The sequence below is a fragment of the Mus pahari genome, chromosome 4 (genome assembly GCF_900095145.1).
Source record: "Mus pahari chromosome 4, PAHARI_EIJ_v1.1, whole genome shotgun sequence".
Taxonomy (NCBI): domain Eukaryota; kingdom Metazoa; phylum Chordata; class Mammalia; order Rodentia; family Muridae; genus Mus; species Mus pahari.
Genome location: NC_034593.1, coordinates 27,472,685 through 27,490,462, shown reverse-complemented (window position 1 = coordinate 27,490,462; position 17,778 = coordinate 27,472,685). Strand labels below are relative to the sequence as shown.

The following is a 17,778-nucleotide window of genomic DNA, read 5'->3' as shown; positions in this document are numbered from 1 at the left end:
CCTGAGCCAACACCTATCCAGATTCCCTAAACTAACCTCAGGTGCAGTGAGGGTGGGGCAGATGCACTGTGAGGTTGAAGCCAGTGTGGGCTACAGAGTGAGAGCAGAAGAGGGGAGGGAGGGAGAGAGGAAGGGAGGGAAAAAAAAAAAAGAATAACCCTTTAACTAAAGAAAACATTCTCTTGATCAATACATTAGAGGTATCTTCAAATGATTTTCTTTTAAATAAACATGTTTTCTAACATAGTTACACTCAGTAGTAGATACTCATATAGATATATGGATAGTATATTTATGCATATAATATCTATAATGGTCTTTGATTTATTAAATCAAGCACCATATATTGTGCCCAGAAAAAAAAAAAAAGCAGCTCCATTGGATCTCAATAAAATGTGGATTCAGTTAAAGAACCTCAACCTTAAATATGGAGTGAAGGTGAGAGATGCATGGAACTTGTCACAGAGATCATGAACTCGCCAGCTCTACACCTTGATGGGGCACCCAAGAGGTCCTGAGTTCCACATTTTCTGGAAATAATGTGTGATGGCTATTCTTTGTTGACAGCTTAACTGTATCTGGAATCAACTACAATCCTGAAATGGAGGGCTCACCTGTGAGAGATTTTCTGCCTGTTCTGAAGTAGGTAAATCCACTTGTAGTCAAGACCTTTGAGGTAGGAAGACACACCTATAATCTGGGCCATACCTTCTGCTAGAAGCCTATACAAGGACACAGAAGAAGCAAGTTGTGCCCTCTTCCTGCTTGCCCTCAACTTGCTACCATATCCATTCCTTCATTGGTGGAACCTACTTCTTCAGGATGCCAGCAGATACAGCTGAGGCACCCAGCCTCATGGGACTGAGCAGTTACAAGATTCTTAGAGTTTCCATTCAAAGCTAGCCACTGTTGGATTAGTCGGACTGAAGTCTTTAAGTCAAAGTCATTCCAATAAATCCCATCGATAGACAGACGGGCAGAGGGAGGGGTGGGTGGGTGGATGGATGGATGGATGGATGGATGGATGGATGGACAGACCGATGGACTGACAGATAGATGGATGGACAGGCAGGCAGACATCAGACAGACAAACTGAGATTTATTCCATGAGTTATACTCCCACTTCATTATACTGCCTAACTAGAAAGGAGAAAAAGAAAAAAGAAAAAAAAAAAAACACCAAAAAGCTTCCTATGCCACAAAACATTACGTAAATGTTGGTTATCTGCTGTTATGAGGCAATTATCCTACTAGTGTAGTCACTTTATAATTGGGGGAAATCAAGCACGTCTGACAGTCATGCAGACCAGGGCCAGATCTTCATCAGAGAGGAAAATGTAAGCAAACAGTGAGAACAGAGAAATTAGCAAATGGAAGAAGGAAAATGCTGCTATACAATAACATTTTCCTAAAGAAAAATACACAACGCTCTACAATGCAGATTCCAAAGTAATAGGCAGGCTAATCCTTTGACGATCTATCAAAGCCATCTAACGTGGTTTTTGTTTTGTTGTTATTGTTTGTTTTATTTTCTAGGGCATTTGACGCATTAGAAATTTAACGCACCAAGCTCTGGGTATCCATTTCTAGGACTGTGTAGGATTGCCGCAACGTCCATAATCTAACAGAGCAATTCTGAACTCAGCGAGAAAGTACCAGCCAGAAAGACTGTTATAAACCCCCACACAAGTCTGCCATCTGACACACAAGACTGGCCTCTGAGATGGGGCGTGGCTGCCGTGCCCTTGTGAAGGTATTTCATAGGCACTTGTCAATAGTTCTGAAGTCCAGGGCACACAGCCACAGAAAGCTTACCCATAGCTCCCCAGCAAAGACTCAGCAAGCAGTCCAGTCTAGGGAGCTGGGCTTTGCTTCCCTCTTGCCTCATTAACATCTAAATGCAGGTCAGCTCTAATTCCAGCACCAGGAAGCAGAGGTAAGGGAATGAGCCAGGAGTTTAAAACCTAGGCTACAACCAGCTTCAGGCCAGTCTGAGGTAGACAGTGATGCTCCTCCATCTGCCCTGGCAGGATTTGTGTCAGTGTGACATAAGCTAGAGTTGATCTGCAAAGAGGAGCCTCCACTGAGGAAATGCCTTCATCCAGATTTCCTGTAGGCTAGTCTGGGCGTGCGTGCGTGCTGTGCGTGCATGCATACGTGCGTGCGTGCGTGCGTGCCTGCGTGTGTGTAATGGTTGATGTGGGAGGGGCCAGCATGTTTTGGGTGGTGCCATTCCTGGGCAGATGGTCCTAATGTATATAAATAAGAAAGAAGGGTAAGAGCAAGTGATGAGGACCAAGCCAGTAACCAACACTTTTCCATAGCCTGGGCTTCAATTCCTGCCTCCAGGCTCCTGCGTTGAGTTTCTTCTCTGACTTCCTTCAGTGATGGACGATGTCGTGGGAGTGTAAGGTGAAATAAACCCTATCCTCTCCAAGTTGCTCTTGGTCAGAGGGTTTTATCAGAGCTTAGCACCAAGGCGTGGGATGTTGCTGTGAAAGGCCATTTGAGGAAAGATTGTGGGAGAACTTTGGAATCATGTGCTTTCTAGAAAAGCCGCAGCATCCACATAAGAACTGGTGCAGTCTCATTCATCTGTAATCCCAGGAAGAAGGAGGCAGAGGGAGGGGAGGCCAAAGATGCTCTCAAGCCAGGTATCCTGGCCTAAGCAACTGTGACCATCAAAAGAGACCCTACCTCAGGCAAGGTGGAAAGAGAACAGACACACTGTGGGTCACCCTATGACCTCCACATGTGCACTGTGTTATGGAGAAAGACGAGACAGAGACGGAGAGACAGACAGAGAGAATAAAGGTGTCCTGTTAAAATACACTGCAGGGGATGGAGAGATGGCTCAGGAGGAAGAAAGATTAAAAGTCTTACGAAGAAAGCCCACATCTACACAAAAGCAAAGCTGACACATCACAAGGCAACAACACTGAAATTCAACTCAGTAGGAGTTTTTCAAAGATAAGCTTGGGGCTTTGCAGGCAGATAGGAGTTTGTCATTAGTTTTCATTTTTAGAGACAGAGTCTCACTGTGTAATCCAAGATGTCCCTAAACTAACCATGTAACTCAAGCTGGCCTTGAGCTACACATTTGATTTCCTCAGCCTCTGAGATTACATGTGTGCACCACCACACTAGGGGTTTTGGTATTAAATGTATAAAAAAAAAAAGATTAACTTCTAACATTCACACAACCTCCTGAAGTGATGGCCATATTAAAACAATCTTAGGCCCATGAGATGGCTCAGTGGTTAAAGGTCCTCTCTGTCCTCTGCATGGATAAGTATACGCCTTCCCTTTCCAGTGTCGGCATTTATAAATTATGGGACAGACAACAGTAACTGTGGAGGGAAGTCATTTACTTTCCAGCTGACCTACGCACACATACAGTCACACACAGAAGACAGACAGACAGACTGCCCAGAGCTCTGTAATGAATTTACCTGACAACATCTCCCACACAGGATCAGATACTACACAGGCAGTGTCGAAAGCCCATGTATTGTATTTCAGTATGTATGTGGAATGTACACAGCCAGTGCACACTGCCAGTTCTCTACTCTGCACTACCCTGCGTGCTGTTCGTGAGTACCGTCGGGGCAAAGTGACTTCTTTTCCATTGTCTGCCATTTAAAACAATGACAGAAGATCCCCACCCAAAGGTCAAGGTCACAAGTCTCGAAGACACAAGTGAGCAGTCATTTCAAATAAAAACCTCTCCACCCTGTCAATCAGCAGGTGTTCAGAGAATTCTGCTCGTGAGGGCGTTTTTTCCTGGAGACGAGCCTCACTGGCAGGCAGAAAAGTAGAATGTGTCTGTGTGGATGACAACTCAGGAAGCTGGGGATGCTTCCAGCATCTCCTGTGGAAAACAAACGGGTCACTACCATAATAAGCATGACCCAGGGAGCCAGAGTCAGCACAGGGCCACAGCCAGGATGGAGACTGACCCACACTGTTACACTCGAAGACACAACGGACAAGGGCACAGTGTCTTCTAGAACACTGGCTTCAAAGTAAAAGGAAAGGAAAATTTCACTAAATCAGCTGCGTGGAATCATGAGATGAAGTAACATTCATTTATGACCCATCCTTGACATGTCAGCCATAAAAACAGACTTGGGAGCCTATACTGGGGGAACACACTGTGTAGTGATTTTCCTGCAAAGAAAAGGCAATCAGCAAATGTGGTGGTACACAGCTGTAATCCCAGCACTCAGAAGGCTAAGACCCGATGTTTGAGAGTTCAAGGCTAGCCTGGGATACATAGGAAGACCCTCCCAACAAAAGGAAGAAAATAACCAAATTGCATGTGTAAATTATAGCATATACCACATATGTCTTCTGGTGTGAGACATTGTCTTCATGTGAGAGGGAGATAATGTGGGATTGTTTCATTCACATTCCTTTATCTGTGAGAGGACTCAAGTACATGCGAGTACACATGTCCACATACATGGAGGGCGTCCCTGTGCATGTGTGCACATGTGCGTGGGAAGGGCAGAGATCAACTTTGGATATAGTTCTTTAGGCACAGTCTTCCTTGTTTGATGGCGAAGTGTCTCTTGTGAGCCTGAACTCACCAGCTAAGCTAGGCTGCCTGGCTATCAAGCTCCAGGAATCCACCTGTCTTTGCTTACCCACTGCTGGGGTTACAAGCGCGTACCACCTCACTTGGCTTTTTTTATATAACATGAGTTCCGGGGTTCAAACTCAGGCCTTTGGCTGGGATATTTTCTCACTCAGCCCTCTTGGCATTTTTCTACTTGTTACTCAGGAACATAGAAACTGGGATTGGATGATGGTTCAGCAATTAAGAACACTTGCTGGTCTTTCTGAATTTGGTTCCCAGAACCCACACTGGGTGGAGGTGGCCCACAACGTCCTATAACTCCATCTTCAGGGCACCAAATGCCCTCTTCTGGAGTCTATAGGCACCTACATTTACACACACACACACACACACACACACACGCACACACTCACACACACTAAGAGCCCAGGCAAGCAAAGAAAGATAAGCAGCCTAACTAGAAGGGCAACAAACCAAACCAATCTTCCAAGCTCTCGAAAGAACAAAAGAGGCTACAGGGATGGAGCTCAGTTGGCACAGCCCTGCCTATAATCCCAGCACTTGGGAAGTAGAGGCAAGAAGGTCAGCCATTCAAAAACATCCCCAGCTACATAAGAAGCTCAAGATCCTGTCTCACAAACAGAGCAGATAAAAAGAAAACAGAGCAGAAGAAAGAAAGCCAGGTGCTAAAGGAGCAGGAGACAAGAGGGGACGGTAGAAGAGGAAGAGAGGCCTTCAGACACCAGCTCTGGAGGCCCCACTCTCAAGAGAAGAGCTGTCTTTCCCCTGTGTTAGGATTAAAAGCCACTGGGAGTATTCAAAACGGAAAGTGCCTCCATCCAACCACATCTACAGGGTCACTCTGCCATCTCCCTGGCACAAGAGCTAGGCCTCGGTGCCACCTGTTTACCAGGCCACTGAGGAGTCAGATACTATTTTCTCACCTATAAAACCAAGTCCCCACTCTGGGTGTTCTGAGCAACGAGGATGCTGTCACCAGCAGCAGCTGGGATGCATGATGGCACAGGGCACAAAGGAGAGCTGCTAGGATGCCCACAGGGCCATGATGACAGCCATGGCTGGCTGAGGACCCTGTCACAAGTGTAAAGTAAATCTAAAACCCAAACATGGAACTCGCAGGCTTGAAAACGGAAACGGGGAAGGGAACCACCTCATTAATAATAAAATCTTTCCTGGTCGTTTCTTAGCTTAACTTATTTGCATTTTAATAATATTTTATTAATTCTTCGAGACTTTCATACAATGTTTTTTGACTGTCTTCACTCCTGCCCTCACCTCCCCAGCCATCAAATCTAGAATTTTCTTCTTCATTCTCCACACCAATCCAGTCGAGTTAGTGTTGCCCAGTCTTGGGAGGCGATGTGCTCTAGAGTGTGATCACCCTACCAGGGATGATGCTATTAAAGAAAGATAATTCCTCTTCTCCTGACACCAAAGGCTCCTCAGCCAGTGATGAGATTCTGCCCACCTCCTCCCCTCCACCTTGGGATTTGTCTGGCTTCGGCTTTCCCCGGTTCCGTGCATTCTGTGAGGTCAGATGTGCAACTGCCCTGTTGTGTCCAGAAAACACCATTTCACTCAAGTTGTCCACCACTCCTTCTCCATCACCACGAAAATCCCTGAGCCTTGAAGGGAGAGTTGTGAGCTGTGTGTCTCATTTACAGCTGAGCGCTTCACTCTCTTGCGCTCTGCATGGTGACCGGCTGAGGGTCTCTGTGCTCACTGCCATCTGCTGCATGAAACTTCTCTGATGAGGACTGAGAAATGCACTGGGTTTGTAGCAGTCAGACATCAGAACTCATTCTATAGTTCATATGATGCCCATTTAATAATAATAGTATTAGAGCCTCCCCTGAGGCCTCACCTATCTAGCCACAGCTTTTGGCCATGCTTACACTGTCATGTATAGATTTTATCGCACGGGACAAGCCTTAGGAACAATCAGAAAGTGACTGGTGACTCCCAAAACGTGTGTCCCACTATTGCACCAGTGGCTGTATCATGTCAGGCCACTCATTACTGTAACCTGCAGGGTTCAAAACCAGATTAAAGTGACGAGGACTTTTCTCTTCTGCTTGTGTGCAGTGTACCTTCTAGTACAATAAAACCCACCCAGTGGGGGCGAAGTTTCTGGGTCAGTCCCAACTCAGCTGATCCATTTTCTGTCACTCAAGTCTGTAGTATCTTAAACAACAGGGTCCCACCAGTTCAGGAGAATAGCCAAGAGCACTCACTGGCAATAGCTTGTAATGTTTGATGTTTATGGGACACCATTAGCCAAAAGTTCAAAAAGAGATCTACTTGAAGTATAGTTTCTCCCTTATACCCTGGACCCATTATAGGGTAACTCCAATAAAACAGAGAGAGAGAGAGAGAGAGAGAGAGAGAGAGAGAGAGAGAGAGAGAGAGATCTGTTAGTGGGCTTCCATGTTGCTTTTTCAGAATGATTTAGTGTTGGCTATCCATGTCCACAGCCCCCCTCCACCTGCCCTGTGAACCCCACTCCTCTTTAATCTTTTCTGTTCCATTACTAACCTTCATCCCTTTGTACTGCTCTGTTCTATCGCCTCTCCCTTGAAACCATCCAAAAGTCCCTTACTAAATCCCTGACTTCTATGGGTATTCCAAGTGCACATATGTAAAAGTTCAAAGCCACCATACAGAAATGAGAGAAGATGTATAATATTTGTCTTTCTGAGTCTGGGTGACCTCACTCAGAATACCTGTCTCCAGCCCCATCCATTTAGCTACAAATTTCATAATTTCACTTTTCTTAACATCTTAGCTTAAGTTTATTCTTCTTTGTGTGTGTTCATATTTGTGTGCATTCTTTTGCATGTATGTACACGCATGTAGAAGCCAAACATCAGCTATGTCAACTGTGGGTGTTGGTCTTCAGGCTCCATCCATCTTTTTCCTTTGAGGCAGTCTCACATCATCCTGGAACTTGTCAAGTAGGCTAGGCTGGTTAGCCAGCGTTCACCGGGAGCTACCTGTCTTCTGTTCTCCCTGCATGACACAGCCTCACCCAACTGTAATGTGGCCCTGGGATCCAAACTCAGACACATACCTACCGAGCAGCCTCCACAGGCCATGCCAGACTTTTTTAAAACATGGATTCTGAGGCTCAAATACAAGCCTTATTCTTTACCAATTGAGCCGTCTCTCAAGACCCTCATTAAACTCTTTAAAAGAGATGGGTTCAGGATGAAACTGCCCACCCTGATTAGACTCTGTTAAATGTGAGAAGTGGGTTTCCAGGCAAGCCCATACAAGCACATCTTGCTAGGCTGATACAAGTGTGAGCAGTACTGAACGGGGTCCCTGCAAAGAGCCAGCAAATACTAAGACCTTCGATTCTCACAGTGGGCCCAACTCCTCACAAGATCACCAAGAACACCATGCCTGTGTTTGCCAAACCCAAGATCCCGTGAGTGCTACATCACCTTTGCTCAGAGGGGACACAGGCACACACCACACATGCACGCACACATACACCACACATGCACGTGCACACACACACACACACACACACACACACACCCAGGAGAAAAGCACACACCAAAGATCAGGAGTACTGTGGGTGTTTGAATAAGAATGGCCCCCACAGCCTCATATATTTAAATCCTTAGGGAATGGCACTACTTGAAAGGATTAAGAGGTGTGGCCTTATTGGAGTAGGTGTGGCCTTGTTGGGGTAGGTGTGTCACTGGAGTTGGACTTTGAGGTTTCAAAAGCTCCAAGTATCTCTCTCTTCCTGATGCCTGTGGATCCACATGTATAACTCTCAACTTCTCCAGTACCATGTTGGCCTCGTGTGTCGCCATGCTTCCCGCCATGCTAATAATGGACTAAACTGCTGAACCTGTAAGCTAGCCCCAATTAAATGCTTTCTTTTAAAAGAATTGCCATGGTCATGGTGTTTCTTCACAGCAACAGAACACTGACGAAGACAGGTTTATGCAGAACAGCAGAAAGCCAGGTATGACAGGAAGCAGAATAACACAAGTCCTAAGCTGGGGACCCAAACCTCCCATATGAGTATAGAAATGAAGCCCCTCCTGAGGTCACATGGCAATTGAAAGAAAGGGCTGGACTGAACCCAGGCTAGCCTGATCCCCAAGGCTGCCTAGTGTGTCTGCGAAGCAGATGTCATTTTGCTGGCAGGAGCTGGGTGGGCGGCTGTCGGCAAGCACAGCCGTCGCTGCCAGGGCTTGCAAAAAAGAGCAGCTTTTCCTTCCGGGCTGTTGCATTCAAGGCAGGGAGCAGGACAGGGACAGCCACCGGATTCCAGTGAGGGGCCTGTGCCAGGCACTCCGCCAGGCTTTCCTATAGAGAGAAGAAAGGTGTGCCCTTCTCAAAAGTGGCCACTCCTGGCTGAACTTGTCCTATTCAGCCAGTTTCCAAGACCCCATGAACTGAGCTGCACGGAAGATGCCATTGAACTACCTGAAGGGTTTGGCAATCCTCTTGGTCTTTGTGCCCTCATCTGCTATGTTCAGAAATCAGAGAGAGAATTCACGTTCACTGAAGCCCACCATAAAGCCTCAGGCTGGAGAACTGCTATCCAATTCAGTGAACCCCAGATGGCTATGCACTTGAGCTTCTTGTCCCCCTTCTCCCACCTTATCACCATATTCTTGCTCTTCTGTTCTCTTTTCTCCTGGTCAGTCAATGTTCTGATCCCCTCAGCAAACCAACAACCCTGTTCCTAACAACTGCTGGGAACAGACATCTATGGCCAGGCGGTCATGCCTCCTCCACAGTCACACCCAAAGCATGAGCCAGTGCGGGGAGGACAGTTGGTGTTACTAAGAGAGAGGCTGCATAATTGCAGCCAATTACAAGTGTCATTTAAGGCATTTCTACTTCCTAGCTAATTGTATACAAGGCGAAACTACTCCAGGGTGATTTAAGGTCACGTGTATTCTGCCCAGAACAGCTGGCCACGATAGCCTGTTCACATGTCTAACTTCTGGGAAAAGCACAGCCCAGGCTCCTGCCTAAGGTCCTCTGAGCTTGAGCCAGTCAGAGAAAAGGTGACAAGGATACAATGGGCACTGCTTCCTCCAAGAAATGGGTGACAAGGTTTAAGAAGCCGTGGACATGGGCTTGAGGAAGCACCTGCTTCCTCAAGCCCATGTCCACGGCCACTGTCCTGATAAAGGGGTGTCCTCCAGTACAAAAGCAACCTTCTATTTCGACCCTTAACTCCCGGTGTCCAACTACCCCTGACTCCAGGCCTAGTCTACATTTCACTTCTAGAAGAGCAGCCACCTCGTCTCCAGCCTCTCTATCCCCTCGCTGCTAAGTGGCCAGCACATCTAACCCAGTCTTGTTTTAAGACAGGGTCTCACTCGTAGCCCAGGCTGACCTTGAACTCTTGGTCTTCCTGGCTTCACCTCGCTCGTGCTAAGATCACAGGCACTTGTCACTACCGCCAGCTCTCCTCCAGTTCGAATCTCATCAAGATCATCAGCCTCTAGAGCCACGGAGTAAGGATCAGACTGCTACCCAGTCTCCCCGCTGACCGGCTCTTCCGGAAGAGAATTTGCCATCTCAGACACATGAAAGGCCTCCACACCTCCTCACCCTCCTCCAACAAGCTACACGTGTGGGACCTCCAGGAGCCAAAGCCAGACACACTGCTTGTTCTCAGGCCTGAAATCTTCGAGCGTACATTTTAAGTGCCACATCAAATATCCTGTAAGTGCTCTGGGGACTGGGGGTCTCTAATTGCATAACACATCAGAGCTTACACTGCATCACTGTTATGCCCCAGACTCTGAACGAGCCTTGAAGAAGTCCCCCTAAAGTGCCCTATGCTGGGTGGACCCGTAATGGACACACTAAGGTAGCATGGAGATCTGTCACTTTTCTCCTGCCCTTGGACCTCTGTCTCCTCCACGGACACACCTCCCCCACGGTCACCTACCCCACTGCAGGCTGAATGGTGGGGTCTAAATGAGAAGTGACTCAAAACAAAATGGGGGTGGGGTAAGGGTTTCACATGGTCCAGGCTGGCCTTGAACTCGCTGTGTATTAGGATGTAGGCAAGAGGATGACTTTGAACTCTGCTCCTCTTGCCGACATCTCTCTTGTGCTAGAATTGCACCCGGTTTTGTGCATTTCTTGAAATAGACCAAAGCTGTGTACGTACTGGGCAAGTACTCTACTCACTGAAGCCAAAGGTTTTGATTCCTTTCACTGGAAACACACACTACCCTGCATCCCAGGCATTGTCTCAGGCCAGTCCTGGGCATGCGCAGGACTTCTATCACATTCATGTCATTATTACAGTTCCAGCTCCTATTCAGTCACTGTGCCTACAGATAAGAGGGTCTGCGACCAATCACACAGTACTGAACATGAATGACAGCACAGTCCCAGTGGCAACCGCAGAGGCCTGGCCTCTGGTCCTCTCCCCAGGCAATGCCATGGGGTCAATTCTACAAAGCCCCGGGGGCATCTAGAATCACAGTACACGAAACACCCAAGGCACTATTCCCTGGCAGCATAAGGGTCAAACTTAGGACGTGAACAATAATATAGCAAAATTAGAGTACCACACTGGTAATTTAGTAGTGCTTTTTCATTCCAAAGCATATGTCCAGAGTCTTAAAAATAAGCAATCAGAGAAAAAGAGTCAGGATTAGCAACACAGACTTATTATAAATAGGGTAACTTTTAGTTTTCTGTTCTTTTCCCTTTGATTCTCTATTCTGGCCTTACATATTCCATGGTTTGGACAATCTACATCCTACCTACTGACCAAAAGAAAAAAGAAAAAGAAGTGGCATAAAAATGGGGTGGGGGGAAGAAAGGGGGAGGGGCCCTCACAGTCAACACCGGGCCAGCTTTGAGGCATGGCTGGGTCACCCAGGGGAGCAGTGACAGAGAAGGTATTCTGGCTGGAAGAGCCAAAGCACAGGCAGAGGTGAGGTATGGAACCCCTAACTCTGGCAGGTACCTGGGAGCTAACACAAGTCAGATGGGTCAGCCTGGTAAACTGAGGCCACAAGGCAGAGTCCTCTGGTCAGCAACCCTGTGAAGTTCTGGGAAGAAAATGGTATCAACCAGGCATGAGAACAGTCACAGAGGACCGTGTGCAGACTGGAGGGAGAACAAGGTCGTTGGTTAAGGAGCCCCCGGAAGAGCCCACTGAAGGCTGACGAGGGCTTGAACCTTGGCCTGTGAGGAAGAGAGGAGGCGACTCCAGATCTGGTGACTGACAGGATGGAGTGTTAGAAAAGACAGATGGCTGTCTGTCATGGCATAACTCACAGAAGCCGAAGGGAGAAGCAGTCCAATATCCATCAACAGATGAACAAATAGAGAAGCATCTGTTTACACAATGGAATACTATGCAGCCTTTAAAGAAAAAATCCTGATATATACTGCAGCATGGATAGAAACATAAGCGAAATAAGCCACACACACACACACACACACATGTATACACACACATATACACATACCTACCCACACAAACACATACATGCACACACGTACATACACACGCATATATACACATATACACATGCACGTACACACATATACACATACTTACACACACATACACACACACATACACACACCGCTCTTACATGAGTTATGTAAGGTAACTACAATAGTCAAAATAATAGAGGCAGAGGTAGCATTGTAGAATATGACAGCGGAAGAGGACTAACGGGGGAGAAGGAGGAGATCAGCAGGCTGGAGGAGGATGAGAAAGCAATAATGAGGTGAATATGATTGAAACCCATTATATATGCTATGAAAAAGTCATAGCGAAGCCCATTATTATGCAGAATTAATATAGGCCAATGAAAGACATTTTAAATATTATGCGTCTACATGTGTTTGTTTGTGAGTTTGTGCTTGTATGTGCCAGTATGTATTCATATATGTGGGTTCACTAGTGTCCATATGTGAGCATGCATCCATGTGCATGTGTGGGGTTCACGTAGTGGGGGTGGTACATGTGCATAGTATACGCAAGGGGAGGTCAAAGGTTAGCTGTCTTCCTTAATCATTCCTCTCCTTATCTTTTGAGACAAGATCTCTCCCTGAGCCTGGAGCTGGACAATTTAGCTAGACTGGCTGGCCAGCAAGCCCCAGGAATCCTCCTGTCTCCCCAGCACTGGAATGACAGATACATGCCACCATGGCCAGCCTTCTACACGAGGTCTGAGGATCCAAACTCAGGTCACTCAGGTCCTCACATTGCATGGAGGCACTGCTGCACTGACTGTGCCATCTCCCCAGCTTTTAAAACACAAAATAACTCATCTCCCATGCCATCTAAACCTCCCCTGGTTGGCTAGGTCAGTCCTGACGACCAGGCCCTTCTCTGATAGAATTTTACAAAGACTCCTGGGGAGACAGAGACTCAGCCATGACATCACCATCTAAGAACCTTGGAAATGGAAGAGAAGTTCCTTCTCCACAGAAGTCCTGCTACTGGAAAGAGATGTGAGCTGGTGAATGGCTCCTCTCAGCTGCTGTTGCTCCTGGAAGCCTGGGGGCCTTGAAGAAGTCTTCCAGAACAAATGCTGAGCTGGTAAGTGAGGGTGTGTCCTGGATCAGCACTGGAGCAGCAGGGGAGGGGGGAGCCTGAAGATAAATACCCTCCCCCTCCTCTGCACCTCCTGTGGAAGGCTGAAGGTGCATTCCACAGCGTCCCCTCCCTGAGACTCCTTACCAGCTGCAGTCGGCTTAAGCCAGGGCTTTCCTCCCTTCTTGCTGCTCTCCCTTCCCTTCCCTGAGAAGGCCTGCCAACACAAGCTGCCAGTTCTGAAGCCTGCTCTTTGCAGTGATCCAAGATAAGGCCAGGGTGACCAGTTAACATTCACTGTCAACTTGACAGGACCCAGAATCACCTAGGAGACAAACCTCTCCATGGCTCTGCAGGGGTGGGGGTGGGGTCTCCGTTGAGTTCAGTGCGGTGGGGAGACTCTATCCTGGGCACTGGGTTTTAGACTGAAAAAAGGAGAAAAGCAACTAAACACCAGCGTTCACTTCCCAGTTTCCTGCCTGTGGATGTAAGGTGATGAGCTTCCTCCAATTTCTGCCACCGTGACTAGTCCCGCCACCTCAGAGGACTGTGTCCTCAACCACAAACCACACCAGAGGCTTTAGTCATAGAGTTTGTCATAACAACAACAACAAAAAAAAAAAAAAAAAAAAAAAAAAAAATGGCTAAGACAAGGGCTAGACAAGCAGCTCATTCTACAATCGGAGGAGAGTAGTGTGCCCTGAACAGAAGCCCCTGCTTCGTCCAAGACTTCACACTTCTTAAAAAGTAAGAATTAAAGGGATAAAATAAACAGGAAGAAAGCCAGTGTGGAAGGGATGGTACCTAAGTACAGGTGCCTGTATATGCCACAGACTGTAAACGTAGGACAGGATGGAGTCAGAAGTAGATGAAAAAGATCCTTGGTAAATGCTCACGGGGGGGGGGGGGGGGGGGGGGGCTGGCCTCACTAGACTACAAACAGAAAAGTACAAAGTACACAACATGAAGGAGCAACTCGACCTCAGAGAGAGCCATGTTGGGTGTGTGAAGGCACAGAATAGATGCGGGACCCATCACAATCCCCACAACCCGCGCCTCACGAAACTTTCAATGGTATCTGACATTCAGCTCATTACATTACAGATGTCATGAGATGAACCAGGACAAAGGGAATTGAACTGAACACACTGAGACCAGAGGCTAGACCTGGGCAAAACCAAAAAGGCAGGGGGAACGAACTTGCCTTTATCATCTGTTCTGTGCTAGACGCTTGAGGCGGGGAAGGACCTGGGAAGTCGTGAGATAAGTCTCACCCTGTCCAGCTCACTACAGCCTGCAAAGCTCCTACTGCGCCTGGGGCCTGGAGCCTCCACGATACAAAGGCTTGGACTGTCTTCCTCCGACCTTGCTTTGCGATAGCTACTTCCCAACACTGGATTCAAACTGCCAAGGGGACAACTGGATGGGGGGGATTATTATTTCTTACTTGTGGTCAGGTGTCCCCGGGGACTTGATGGAGACCCCCACAGTAGTGGGGGTGGGGTGGTAGGGATGTTTCCTACCTCACGGCAGACAGTAGCAGAGAGAATCAGGAAGGAACCAAGAACAAGACACCCAACAAAGACCACCCCAATAATTCGCATCCCTTCTTAGATCTAAGGTCCTGAAGTCTTCAGAATCTCCGAAAATAGCGGTACCGTAACTGGGGAATAAGAGCGCGTGAACCTGGAAAAATAGCGGTACCGTGAGCTGGGGAATAAGAGCACGTGAACCTGGAAAGGATATTTCATATCCAAACAATAATACACATGAAATCATGTTACCTAAAAGTAGCTTTCAAGAGCCAATTAAATAGAGGACCTAAATTCAACCCCTAAAACTCAATCGATGGCAGGAGAAAAGACTCCTTTTCTATTTGCAAGTTGTCCTCTTAGCTCAACAACAAGCCATGACTCATGTGGGTCCAGCTCTCTCTCTCTCTTCTCTCTCCCCTCCTCCCCTCTCTCTCTCACACACACACATACACACACATGTGCACACACATGTTAATCAATTAAATAATGTCATTTAAAAATAAAATAGATTTCTAAGCCTAGGCTGGTGACATAGATCTGTGATCCAGCTATTTAGGAGACTAAGATACAAAATCTCAAGTTCAAGGTCAGCCCAGGGTTCAGAATAATTTCAAGTAAGTTGTCCTGGCAACTCAGTGAGAGCCTATTTCAAATTATAAAAAGATATAGGGGACATAAAAAGATATATGGGGATATAGCTCACTGGCTGAGTACTTGTCTAACACGTATAAGGATCTATACCAAGATCAGGCTCAATGTTAGGGTATGAGGTTAGCATGTACAAAGCCATGAGTTAAACCCCAGCTCCTACTACTGTGGAGGGTCTCTGTTCAAGTGCATGGGGCCACCTGACACCAGCAAGATAAAAAATTTGCATATGTGTGTGTGCATGTATATGTATAATTGCTTTTATATTTCTTCAAGTACTTTTTCATAATTCAAGATCCTCTTTGTACTCCTTTCTTGGTTCTGAAGTTGCATCTCATTTGCTGCTACGATTTGAGTCCATCCCCATTGCCCACCCCACCCTGTGCTGTGCCCCAGGTGGTAGCACTGTTAAGAGGTGGGGTGGCAGAACCTTTGGTGTACTTCTGAGGTTGACCTGAGCCTTCTGCTTCCCTGAGCGGCCGCACACTTCTAGCTGCTCCACCATTCCCTCCTCTCTAACATGGACTGCTCAGTGCGCCAACTTAAATCTTGCCTCTCAGTGGCTGTTCCTGTAGGGATTTTATCTTAGCAGCTAGAAAACTACCACACTTTGCCAAATCGGTCTTTTTGTTTTGCAGTACATTATAGGCACACAGGAAGGAAATATTTGTGCTTTGCGTATTGGACCATATAACTCCCCTTCCTTAGAATATCCACCCAGTCTAATATCTTCTATCAGCTTTAGCTATGAGCCTTTTCAAAACAATCTGAAAGGAGGATGTCTACCCTCACCCCCACCCCAATGATTTTGACCTTCTCCTCAAAGCCCCACAACATGTATGAACGAAAGTGTTTGCTATGTTTGACACCATCCAACTGTGTTTCTCACATGTGTGAGCTGGCATTAAGTTAGGTGCTCAAAAAAAAAAAAAAAAAAGCCACTGGATCCTCAGTGAACTGCTGAAGTTCCCCCAAGAAAAAACTTTTCACTATCAGGCACCATGCTTTAAATGATCGGTTATAAACCCTCGTCATCTTCCCTGAAATACAAATAATGAAGCAGGATGATTCATAGCCTGTAAGCAGAACCAGTCTCCCCCACGGAACACGGCAACACGCATGAAATCATCACTTACCNGGACAAGAAGCTTCTAGAGCACTAACAGGCACGCNGACACCCAGCTCCNGTCTGTGGAAACCGGTTTCAACAAGCNACNTGTCCTCACCCCTGCTCTCCAGTCCTAGTCTACCGGCAAAGCTCGAGAAGCAACCAGTCCACCATAGGGAAAGCCATTTTATGTGTCCTGAGGAGTTAAGCCACCTTCCAGTGTCTGTAGTCTGTCCACAGCTTAAGCCAGACGCTAGCCAGGCCCCACCCTGGGGGAGGGGGTTCATGTAGCCTACCCCACAGGGTCCACACAACCTGAAAAACGGTCTTTCCAAGAGTGTTGTAGGGGATGGGATGCAACGGCTGTGCTGACAGTCACCGGGAGNATTGTGTTCAAAAGGTGCCAAGTATTAAATGTAATCTTTCATTCCACTCTACCCGGGTCTTTTTTTTTTTTAAGATATGAAAAATAAATAATTAACAAATTAGTTAGGTTTGATCCCCAGATCATCTGGAATAGCATAAGAGAAAAATTAAACAATCCCAGAGAAGATGATAACGCCAGAACCACAATGAATACCAACAAAACAAGCCTCACAAAACCATCCCAAGTCAACCAACCCCCAGATTAAAAAAGAAAAAAGAAAAAGAAACTTCTGAGATGTTGCCTGTCATTTAGGGTCGAGCTCCCCAATAACTCTCTACATATGTTGGACAACCTCAGTGAAACCTGTCTCTCCCTCCAACCCATGCACCTCGCGATGCCCCAAGATCTGCTGGGTGACATATGAGATCCAAAGTGGAAGGATAAAAATAACCTGGTCCTCAAAAAGGCAGATAGCCGCCACAGCTGAGTCACTTTGAAGTCCATTTTGACAACTGAAGGGGGCATTCCGCCCTGCCTCTGCCTCGCAAGCCTCCACAACCTCACAACCCACCGGGTTGGAAACCTCCACCAGCCTCCGTGGTGGAAGGCCAGGATGCCTCCTGCGGGGTCACGAATCGGGAGTGAACTTTTAATAATTCACATAGCGCACGTCAGCCAAGAGACTCACTTAGAAGGGAAAGATTTGAGTGAGGCTTTAGGGAACCATAAGTCAGCGGCAGACCCCTTATTTCTGCTGCCCTAATGGGACCACCGGACCTGACAATGGCCAGAAAGGAATGGGATGGGAAATGGAGAGAGAGGCGAGCTCAGAGGCCATCAGCATTGTCCTGCAGTGGGAAACCCTGGGCAAGAAAAGGCTTCTAGGCTTCTAGGAGAGGGAGGAAGGGAGGGAGGGAGGGAGGGAGAGAGAGAGAGAGAGAGAGAGAGAGAGAGAGAGAG

The 17,778-nt window shown here is 47.1% G+C and overlaps 1 protein-coding gene across 1 annotated transcript in view; it reads right to left on the bottom strand.

The window, feature by feature from the left end:
- The window catches only part of Usp13 (ubiquitin specific peptidase 13), a 105,147-nt gene that overhangs the window by 86,696 nt on the left and 673 nt on the right, over positions 1-17,778 (bottom strand). The window lies entirely within an intron of this gene.